Source organism: Microplitis mediator, chromosome 6 (genome assembly GCF_029852145.1).
Source record: "Microplitis mediator isolate UGA2020A chromosome 6, iyMicMedi2.1, whole genome shotgun sequence".
Lineage (NCBI taxonomy): Eukaryota > Metazoa > Arthropoda > Insecta > Hymenoptera > Braconidae > Microplitis > Microplitis mediator.
In genome coordinates, this window is record NC_079974.1 from 7610807 (window position 1) to 7621621 (window position 10815).

Sequence of the window (10815 nt, forward strand, 5' to 3'; positions counted from 1 at the left end):
TTATTTGCTTAAAGTTCATGTTTTTTTTTTTTTTTTTATTAATTGCACCTATTGTCCAAACAGTAAATAAAAAAAAAAAATAAAAATTTTAAGATGTTCCAAAATATCAAATAATTCATTTTTTTTTTTATAAAGCTCACGTGAGTAGGAGTGAGAGAGCGAGTAGTCGCGACAAATTATTGGTGATGACACATTGACAGTCGTCCATTTTTTATACAGTATCATTTAATTCGTCAGCACTCCCGTGATTTTCAGTGTCTCGCTTGCGCGACAGCGACATCCTATAAGCTGAATAGTGTCCTGTGAGCAAAATGCTCATAACAGAAGTGCGGACGGGTAAAAAATAAAAACAATAATAACTAATAATAAATTATTATTAAATTTAATTATTAATGAAATATTTATAAAATTTTCAGAAAGAAAAAACTATTATTCGATTAGATCAAAAAGTTGAAAAAAAAAATTATATTACTTGCAACAATGAAATAAATTTTAAATTTTTCCTTTTCTAATTATTTAGCAATCATTAAAATTAGATATACTATGTTAACATATTGTGAACTTTTTGTTTTTTAAATATAATAGTATTAAGATTATTATAGTTATATTTGTTGAGATCTTTATTTAGTCCGCTAATAGGAGTGGGATTGAAAGAGCGAGAGTGCGCGTTAAATAATTGTTGACGGTTATCAATTTTTTTTCGCATTATTTCAGATAAAAAAATTCACCGAATGTCATGAATACTTACTGAAAGAACTGAAAATGAAGAAAAAAAAATTTTGTTTTTTTTGGTCAATTAAAATAACGGAAAATATAAAATTCTGAGATAAACGTTGAAATTTTTAGATTTAACAATCTGTCATACGTCTAAATTAATCATTTTTTATGCGTTTATTACTTAAACTAATAATCTTTTTTTTTATTATTTATTAGATTCATTAGTAATCATAAAAAAAAATTTGATTTTATTTTTGTTATTGCATAAATGATTAAGGTTTGCATATTCGGAATTAACACCAATTTAGTTTGTAAAATGATTTGAAAACGAACCTTTAAAAAAAAAAAAAATTCGCGCGAACGGTGACACGAGCTATAGATTGTAATATTATATATAGTTTTTGTATACACATAAAAACAAATGAAAAAATATCTGCGTTTACTGGACGTCTGTTGCTTGATCTAGCCATTCGATTGTGGTATTGCAAAGAAGACAGGCCAGCGTCCTCCTTCACAGTGCTTATTTGTATCTCTTATATCGTAAGGATGAATCCGTTATCAACTAAGTCGACGAGAGGTAAATAAATATATTTAAGTTCTATTTCGTAATCATTATTTAACATGACAAGTATTCAGACAATATCATCACTTGAGAAATCGGTTATTAATTTTTTATTTGTTATGAGGTGGTACTAGCTTCGATTGAATCAAAAGGTTAATAATTAAATTCAGGTTCTATCAAAACTTAGCGCTACTAAAATCAAATAGGTATTGAACGGTTGCAAATAATAAAATAATTAATTTTATAAATTTCTTTGGTTATTAAGCTCACGTAAGTAGGAGTGAGAGCGCGAGTGGACGCGGCAAATTATAGATGACGAAACGTTGACAGTCGTCTTTTTTTTAATGAGTATTAATTTAAAAATAAAAATTTATCTTAAACTATCTTAAAAATACTCACTAAAAATCTAAAAAATAAATAATAGTTAATTTTTAATAGATTCAAAGAAAAAAAAAAAATTTCCAAGTGAAACGTTAAAATTTTTTCCTCAAATTGCGTTGCTAGCTTCAAATTCATTGTTTTTTATTTTTTCCTTTAATTGCATTTATTATCAAAACAATGATAATAAAAAAAAAAAAAATTTTAAGATGTTCCAAATTATTAAATAATTAATTTTGTTCTTTTTTTTGCTTATAAAGCTCACGTAAGTGGAAGTGAGATACAGTGCAGCCAGATCGTGGACGAAAAGTTCCCCTTCTTTCGCACCATTTTAGCATTACTCACAGCTTAAACGGTGCTTGGGAAGGGGAACTTTTCGTCCGCGATCTGGCTGCACTGAGTGAGAAGCGAGTGGACGTGACAAATTATTAGTAACGACACGTTGACAGTCGTCTTTTTTTTTATTGAGTATCATTAAAAAAAAAAAATATTTATTAACTGCTTACAATACTCACTGAAAGTTACAGGAAAAAAAAATTTTTCTTTAAATAATTAGAAGAGAATAAAAAAAAGTTTGAGTAAAATCTTAGTTTTTTTTTGTTGTTATGAATGTGTCATTAACGCACAATTCATTTTTTTAATATTAATTACAGGTTTTATTAAAATTTATCAATAATAAAAAATAAAAATATATTAAGATGTTCCAAATGATTGAATAATTAATCTTATTCATCGCTGTGCGTATTAAACTCACTTTCCACTCCTCACGACAAATTGTATGAAAGAATAAAAATAATAATAATTAATAATTATTAAATTAACTTATTAATAAAATATTTATAAAATTTTCATAAATAAAATATTAGTGATTGATTAGATTTAAAAGTTTAAAAAAAATATAAGAATACTTGCAACAATTAAATTAATTACAAATTTTTTTGTTCCCTAATTATTTACACTGTAAAAAAAGATTCCTGACGTCAAACCAGATTCGTTTGGCTCAAGTACTCCGTGCGTTTGGATACAGCCAAGCGCGTCAAGCGATTGAGTCTACCGCCCTCTACGTTTAACAGTATATTTTGCTTCAACTGAGAGTTTCTTGAGGAAAGGTACCAAGTCGTTTGATCTAACTCTATAGTATTTGATATAACTCAATAACTTTTTTCATTTAAAAAAAAATAGAAATTAGTTCAAGTCATTGAAACTGTTGATACAATAATGATTTTTGTTTTATATAAAATAATTAAAAATTTCACTCAAAGTAAATTGTGAGGTGATTGAAAGTATGAATTTTCAGTTAAGTCAAAATTTTATTAAAGCAAATGAATTTTAGTGTTGAAAGTAATATTTTTGTAGGTCCGTTGAAACTGTTCTTGCAATTGATTCAATAAAAAATTGAATTGTTTTAAGTTGCTGTATTGCATTGCTCCAAAAAAACAGTAATCTGCATCAAGTGAATATTGCCTTTAATTATTTCATCAATGATTAATTTAAAAACAAATTTGTTTTCTTACGTATTTTTTTATTTTTTATTTTATTTTTATTATTATTATTATTATTACTATTAGTATTATTATTATTTTTTTTTTATCAAGTATTGGGACAATTACATTATATTAATATTATTATTGTATTATATACATTACACTTTACAAATAGTTCTGACATACTCAGTTTTTAGTGAAAAATAGAATAATCGTAGAATTAGTATCCGGAGGAATCGAACCTAGCACCTCACGCGCGAGAGTCAGGCGCTTGACCGCTACGCTACGGGACCAGTAGGAAAGTTTGAGTTTAGTTGTGCTTCTAGTACTTTGTTCTCATATTAAATGGATATATACAGTCAATTGCTTATACATTGATCTAAACGTGATAAATATGTGACTCTTTTTATAAATAAATTTTTTTATTTAACCGATAATATAAAGACTTTCATTCAAATATAGTTCGATATTTTGTAAAGAATACATTTATATTCTTGTCGAATATTTTTCAGTTTTAAGGTGAGTGCGTCAAATGATTCCTACAACCTCGTCGGATTCTCTCCCCAAGAAACTCGTCGGTTGACACGACTCGTTCGGTATTATAGGAAACTACTTTTGCTTCATTGAAACATGTGAAGTTGTCAAACTAAACGTTTCAAGAGTTTCAGTTAAATTTCTCAAAATTGAAAAGTTTGCTTCAACAAGTTTTTATTTTTCAATCAAATACATCCAAACTTTAATTAAAATACATTTTACTATTCGTTCAAATGTTAATTTAATTACGGTCAAACTTAAAAACTTTAACATAAACGCTTAATCAATTTCTCATAATCGAGTAGAGATTTTCATTCAATAAAAACGATTTTCTTGAGACAAACTAGTTTTCGTTGGTTCAAACGAATTTGGTTTCACTGAAGAGGAAATTTGTCAAACTCTTGAGGAGTTTGATTTCAGTACCTTATTTTTTACAGTGTAGCAATCATTCATTTTTCGTTCTCTAATGATTTAGCAATCATTCAAATTAGATATACTATATTAACATATTATGAACTTTTTTTTTTTTTTTAATATAATAGAGAAAATTAATTTAGCTACATTTGTTTAGATCTATAGTTAGTAAACGAACATGAGTGGAATAGAGAGAGCGCGAGTACGCGGTAAATAATCGTTAACGGTTATCCATTTTTATTCCGTTTAAATTAAAATATAAAATTTTGAGTTAAGCGTTGAAATTTTTTGACTTGACAGTCTAAATTTCTTTTTTTTATTGCATCAATTGCTATAACTAATTTACTTTTTTTTATTATTTATTAGATTTATAATTACTTATGCAAAAATTTTTGTTTTTATTATCCAAAACAAATTGAATTTTATTTTTGTTATTGCATAAATTATGAAAGTTTACATATTTGTAATTAATGTTAATGTTATTATTTGTAATAATAAATCCAACAATATTTGGATTTTTTTTAACAGCAAAAATGAATATTAAAAGAAATATTTTGAAAAATTGCAGGTATAGTTTATCAAATTTTCTACATGTGAATTTTTTTAGAAATATTTTTTGTTTTATATTTTTTATTTGTTAAAAAAATTTATTTAAATTTTAAATGTCTGCTAACTTTACTTTTATCTGTAATTAACACTAATTAAGCTTGTAGGATATTTTGAAATTGAACCTTTAAAATAAGAAAAAACCCCACTTAATTTTCTCAAAGTCGTGCTGTCGGTAACACGAAATATAAATTGTAATATTATATATAGTTTTTGCATACATATAATAACAAATGAAAATATCCGCGTTTACTGGACGCCTGCCACTCGATCTAGCCATTCGATTGTTGTACTACAAAGAAGACAGGCCAGCGTACTTCTTCACAGTGCTTATTAGTATCTATTTTATATCGTAAAAATGAATCCGTTCACAACAAAGTCGACGAGAGGTAAATAAATATATTTATGCTCTATTTCGTTATCATTATTTAATATGACAAGTATTTAGGCAATATAATAACTTGAGATATCAGTTATTAATTTTTAATTTGTTATGACGTAATGTAGCTCCGATTGAATTGAGGTTATAAATTAATTACAGCCTCTAATAAAACTCTACTAAAAAAAATAATACAAAACTTGGCCAACATCTAATACTTTTTGAATTTTTTTAAAAATGATAAATTAAAAAAAAAAGTATTCAAAAAATTATGATCCTGAAGTTAGCAGACAATTTAAAATTTTCGATTTTTCGAAAAACGAAAAATATGCACATGTAGAAAATTAAAAAATCTATAAGTGCTATTTTTTTAAATACTTTTTTTTTATAATTTATCGTTTTGAAAAAAAATCAAAAAATTATTTGACGGCGGTTAACTACAGAATTATTAAAAATTGCACTTATAGCCAATTTTCTACATGAGTATGTTGTTATTTATTATTTTTTATTTATGGAATTTATTTGTTGACAAAAAAATCCGAAAACTGTTAATTGTCTGCTAACTTCAGGATCATCAAAAAATCAATATTAAACTATTGCAAATTCTTAAATAATTAATTATATCCATTTTTTTGATTATTTTGTATAAGTAAATGGAAGTAAGAGCGCGAGTGGACGCGGCAAATCATAGATGACGACACGCGCGGCGCACCAGAAATAATTAATAATCAGCGTACTGACGGCAGAGCTCATGCAACACGTTCTTCTACTTCTGCAACTGGTGCTGGTGGTAGTGGCGCACCACAAATAATTAATAATCAGCGTACCGACGGTGGAACTCATGGAGCGATTCCTTCCACTTCTGCAACTGGTGCTGGTGTTGGTGGCGTACCACAATTTATTAATAATCAGCGTACTGACGACGGAGCTCATAAAACACGTTCTTCTACTTCTGCAACTGGTGCTGGTGGTAGTGGCGCACCACAAATAATTAATAATCAGCATACTGACGGCGGAGCTCATGCAACACGTTCTTCTACTTCTGCAACTGGTGCTGGTGGTAGTGGCCCACCACAAATAATTAATAATCAGCGTACTGACGGTGGAACTCATGGAGCCTTTCCCTTCACTGCTGCAACTGATGCTGGTGTTGGTGGCGCACCACAATTTATTAATAATCTGCGTACTGACGGTGAAACTCATGGAGCATTTCCTTCCACTTCTGCAACTGGTGCTGGTGTTAGTAGTGCATTACAAATTATTAATAGTCAGCATACTGATGGTGGAGATGGTCACACACGCCCTTCCACTTCTGCAGCTGGATGTACTGGTGCTGGTGGCGCACTACAAATTAATAATAGTCAGCATACTGATGGTGGAGATCGTGAAACACGTCCTTCCACTTTTGCAGCTGGATGTACTGGTGCTGCTGGTGGTTACGCACCACAAATGCTTAATAATCAGCATACTGTCGGTGGACCTCATGGAATACGTCCTTCCACTTTTGCAGCTGGATCTACTGGTGCTGGTGATGGTTACGCACCCCAAATTATTAATAATCATCATAATCCATCCAGTTCAGGCTGTGGATCTTTTTCATTAGCTGCACCAACTCCATTAATCGGTGCTTTTCAAACAATGAAGAAAAGAATCCGCCAAATGGAGAAAAAAAATAAGAAATTGATGAACAATTTTCAGTCAGCCCAAAAAAATCAGCGCCGGTTGAATCAGCCGGCTCAAAAAATCAATCAGCAGGTTCAGAGCCAACTGGTACCTATTTATCAACCTCCAATGCAATATGCTATGCCCTACTATCAGAATTTGACCGGTTTCCAAGTTCCCGTACCCCAGTATCAACCTCCTATGGCTTACTATCGAAACCAACCTCAAGTGCAATTAATAGGGCAATGCCAGGTTCTTCCGTTTCAATCGACACCACAGTTGCCCCCCTTTTTAGGGGAAAATTCTAATTTTTATTCTTTATATATCTATATATAAGGATTACCTTGTATTACTTTTACTTAAACTTTGAAAACACATACATTCGTTTGAATTATTAATTTTAACTCTATTCGTAATTAAATGTTTTATAATTATAATTATAACTTAATATCGTTTGCTATAATAAAATAAATAAATTTTTTTTTTTTTTCTATTCTGTAATTTATAATTACTACGTTTTACCCATAACAAAATTAATTGTTTAGTTATCAACTAGAGTAAGTCTTATCACTCCGTACGATAAACAATAAAAAATATAAAAACAATAAATTAATAGTAATTAATAATTATTAAATTCATTTGTTGACCAGAAAGTTAAAAAATTTCCATAAAAATAATATCAATTGATGACATAAATAATTATAAAATATAATATTATACTATTGGTAACATGAAATGAACTAAAAGATTTTTTTTAATATTTCGTAATCATATTAATTATAAATTCTATGTTAATATATCATAAACTTTTATTTTTTTTTAAGTTGTATTGGAAGAATTATCCGATGAATTTTGATAATTGATTATCAACCGCTAATAGACTAAATCTTTTTATCTAGGCAACAAAATGTAAATGCATTTGCATGTAAAAAAAAAAATAGTCATGACTGAAGTCCTATCCAATTTTCATGTCATGAAAATTTAATTATTGTAGGGAGAAAAAAATGTTTATTCTTTAAAAACATTGAATTAAATAATTAAAAAGTAATTTAAATAATAAAAAAAATATGTCGGGAAATCTAAAAGTGCACACCTGAATTGCGCATTTCCTTTTGAATTATTACTTTTATTTTATAACATTAATTCAATTTTTTCATTATGAATGTTTATTAAACTGATAAATTATAAATTTGATTTTTTATTTCTTATTTTCAGATTAATACTTTTTTGTTAACATTTTTTTTTCAAATATCCCGCTTTTTTGTCTTAGATGTCGCTCTTTTTGTGAATGCTGCTGCCTAGTGATGGAAAGAAAAAATGAAATAAACAATAACAGTAAACATGGCAGCTTCATTTTTCGTGACTAATCAGTTTTAAGTTTTTAATGAATTCCAATCAAACTAAAAGGATGTAAATAGTGATTTTCATAAGGGTTTTTGTGATAAAAATTAAAAAGACAATAAAAAAAAACATAAAGGCGATTAATTGTGTCTTCCCAGTGTTATTGTGAGCACAAAGTTTCATACATAACAATTGACAGCAGTGGTTTCTTCAGTTAAAATAATTTATTTTAGACTAATAAAATAATTAATCGACTTAATGTTACGTTCAAATTGTTCCTCATTAAATTATCTATGTGGTAGTATACAATTTAACCAATTTTCGTGTAATTAAAAGAGTGTCGAAATATTTTTGTGTTAGTAAAATAGTCGGAAAAAAACCGTTCATAACCCTCAGCGCTTTCATACTTGAAGTGTGCAGTGGTAAATTAATTAATTTAAAAAAAACAAGCTAAATAATTTAAAAATATTTTATTTTCTTCACTGAAACACAATAATAAATAATTATTCATTAAATAATTAAATAATATATGGTAAGTTTAAAAGTTAGTGAAATTAAATGATACTGAAGTTAGACGACGTCTAATAATTTTTGGAATTTTATAAAAATGATGAATTATAAACAAAAAATATTTTTAAAAATTGCACTTATAGTTTTTTTAATATTCTATACGTGCATATTTTTAGTTTTTTTTCTTCGTCAAATTTAATTGTTCAAAAAAAAAATTCCAAAAATTTTGAATTGTCTGCTAACTGCAGGATTGTGAAATTAAATATTCAATAAATTAATCATTAATTTAATTCAAAAGAAATATGTCTCCCCCGAATTTAGTGTCTCTCTGCGTTATTCGGATAGAAGGTGTAAATACTCAATTAGAAAGAGCTGCCTGTACGTAAAAGTACGTAAAGTTATTTTTTGATTTTTCTACAACATATTAATCGAAATGAAGACGTCATTTGGCTATCTGGGAATCGATTTGCTGCAGTTACACAAGGTATTTTACTCTTATATAAAGAAGAGTATGATTTTTAACTTATAAATATACACATATCTATATTTCTGGCCATTTTTTAATACACTTTCTTATTTTTTTGTTATGATACTGACTAAAATTTAGATAATATTTTACACATTAAATAATTACGAATTTTTACAAGACTTTGTTACATATTTTTATACAATAATTTGAAACTGAAAAAGTGAAGTAAAAAATAGTCAGAATAAATATAGCATGAATTACAAAAATATTGTATTTACTTTTTAGTGATTTGATAAAAATGCACTATGTGGTTGATTGAAGTCATACAGTTTGCACATTATCAGTACCAGCCACAATGACATATCATTACTTATTTACATTAACCGCTGCTTGTCATCCAGATGTATTATGTTTTCGAATTTTACAAATTAATAATCCAAATTAATATAAGGCTCTTAGTACAATGCGTTAATCGGCAGGTAATAGTTATTAATTTATTTATCAATAAAACGGAAATAACAAATCACAATGTTCACTATTTATTGTATTTTTCTTTACTTCAAGGTGCCAATCGTGTTCGAATGGAATAATTCGATTTTTCCAATAATAAGATAAAATCGAATCATTCCGAAATTTTCGAATTATTTTTAACTTCTCAAATTACTCGATTTGAATCAAGAAAATTCTGATCAGCTTTCAAATATGCAATTTTTATTTGATGGACAGCTTAGTTTTTGAAGTAACAAAAAATGTTACAATTAAAAGTCATTCAAAAAAAATTTTGAAATTATTTGAAAATTTACGAATAATTCGAAAACTTACGAATAGTTTGATTCGATATGAATAATTCATAAGTTAGAACTATTCGTACACCCTTATTCTTTACTCAATATAATTTTTTTTTAGGCTGCAATCAATTTTATGAAACGTACAGTGGTGCTCCTTATAACTCTTTTGAACCACATGTTGTATGTCACATGGTATTCATTTTAAGTGCCGAAGTAGCTGATAATGAATTCCCCTGAACTATATAAAATGAACACAATTCAAGTTACTTGTTCTGATAATAATGATTGAAAAAAAAAAAAATTTTTTTTTTAAAAACCTGTGATATTCGTCAGTATGTACGGATATTGGTAAACGCACTAACTTAAAAAATTAACTGATTGATCTATTTTATTTTTTGATACACTTGAATTCTAAAATATAAAAACTCTTTTCAAAACGGCTGTCTAAATACTTTTGGTTTATTTATAATGAATAAAAACTTGAAATTGACAATTCATGAAAAAAATTAGCGGTCAATATTTTTTATTATCACATTATTATTTTCTTGCATATAGTGAAACTATCTATAGGTCATTTTTTAAATAAGCCAGTGAGTTGTGCAATTGTGGATTTACAAACCATTACGAATCATTTTGATTTGCTAATAGTACGGATATGATTATAATGCGATATAAATATAATCCTAGACTCTTTTTTGAGTAAATTAGGAAGCTGAACTTTTAGTTTTCTAAAAGTGCGTACGGCTGCGAATCATTTTGATTTGCTATTTGAACGGCTGTAATTATAATGCAATATGAATATAATCCTAGACTCTTTTTTTAGTAAATTAGGAAGCTGAACTTTTAGTTTTCTAAAAGTGCATACGGCTGCAAATCATTTTGATTTGCTATAAGTACGGCTGTAATTATAATGCGATATAAATACACTGGTCACAGAAATTAAGGGATAGAAAAAAAATCCGAAATTTTTA

General features: G+C 27.5%; 1 long non-coding RNA gene across 1 annotated transcript; it reads left to right on the plus strand.

The window, feature by feature from the left end:
• Window positions 1-8479: 8479 nt before the first annotated feature.
• LOC130670365 (uncharacterized) lies at window positions 8480-9527 on the plus strand. The gene is made up of 3 exons (XR_008990358.1): window positions 8480-8609; window positions 8909-9071; window positions 9342-9527. It is a non-coding gene; the product is annotated as an uncharacterized LOC130670365 (long non-coding RNA).
• The last annotated feature ends 1288 nt before the right edge of the window (window positions 9528-10815 follow it).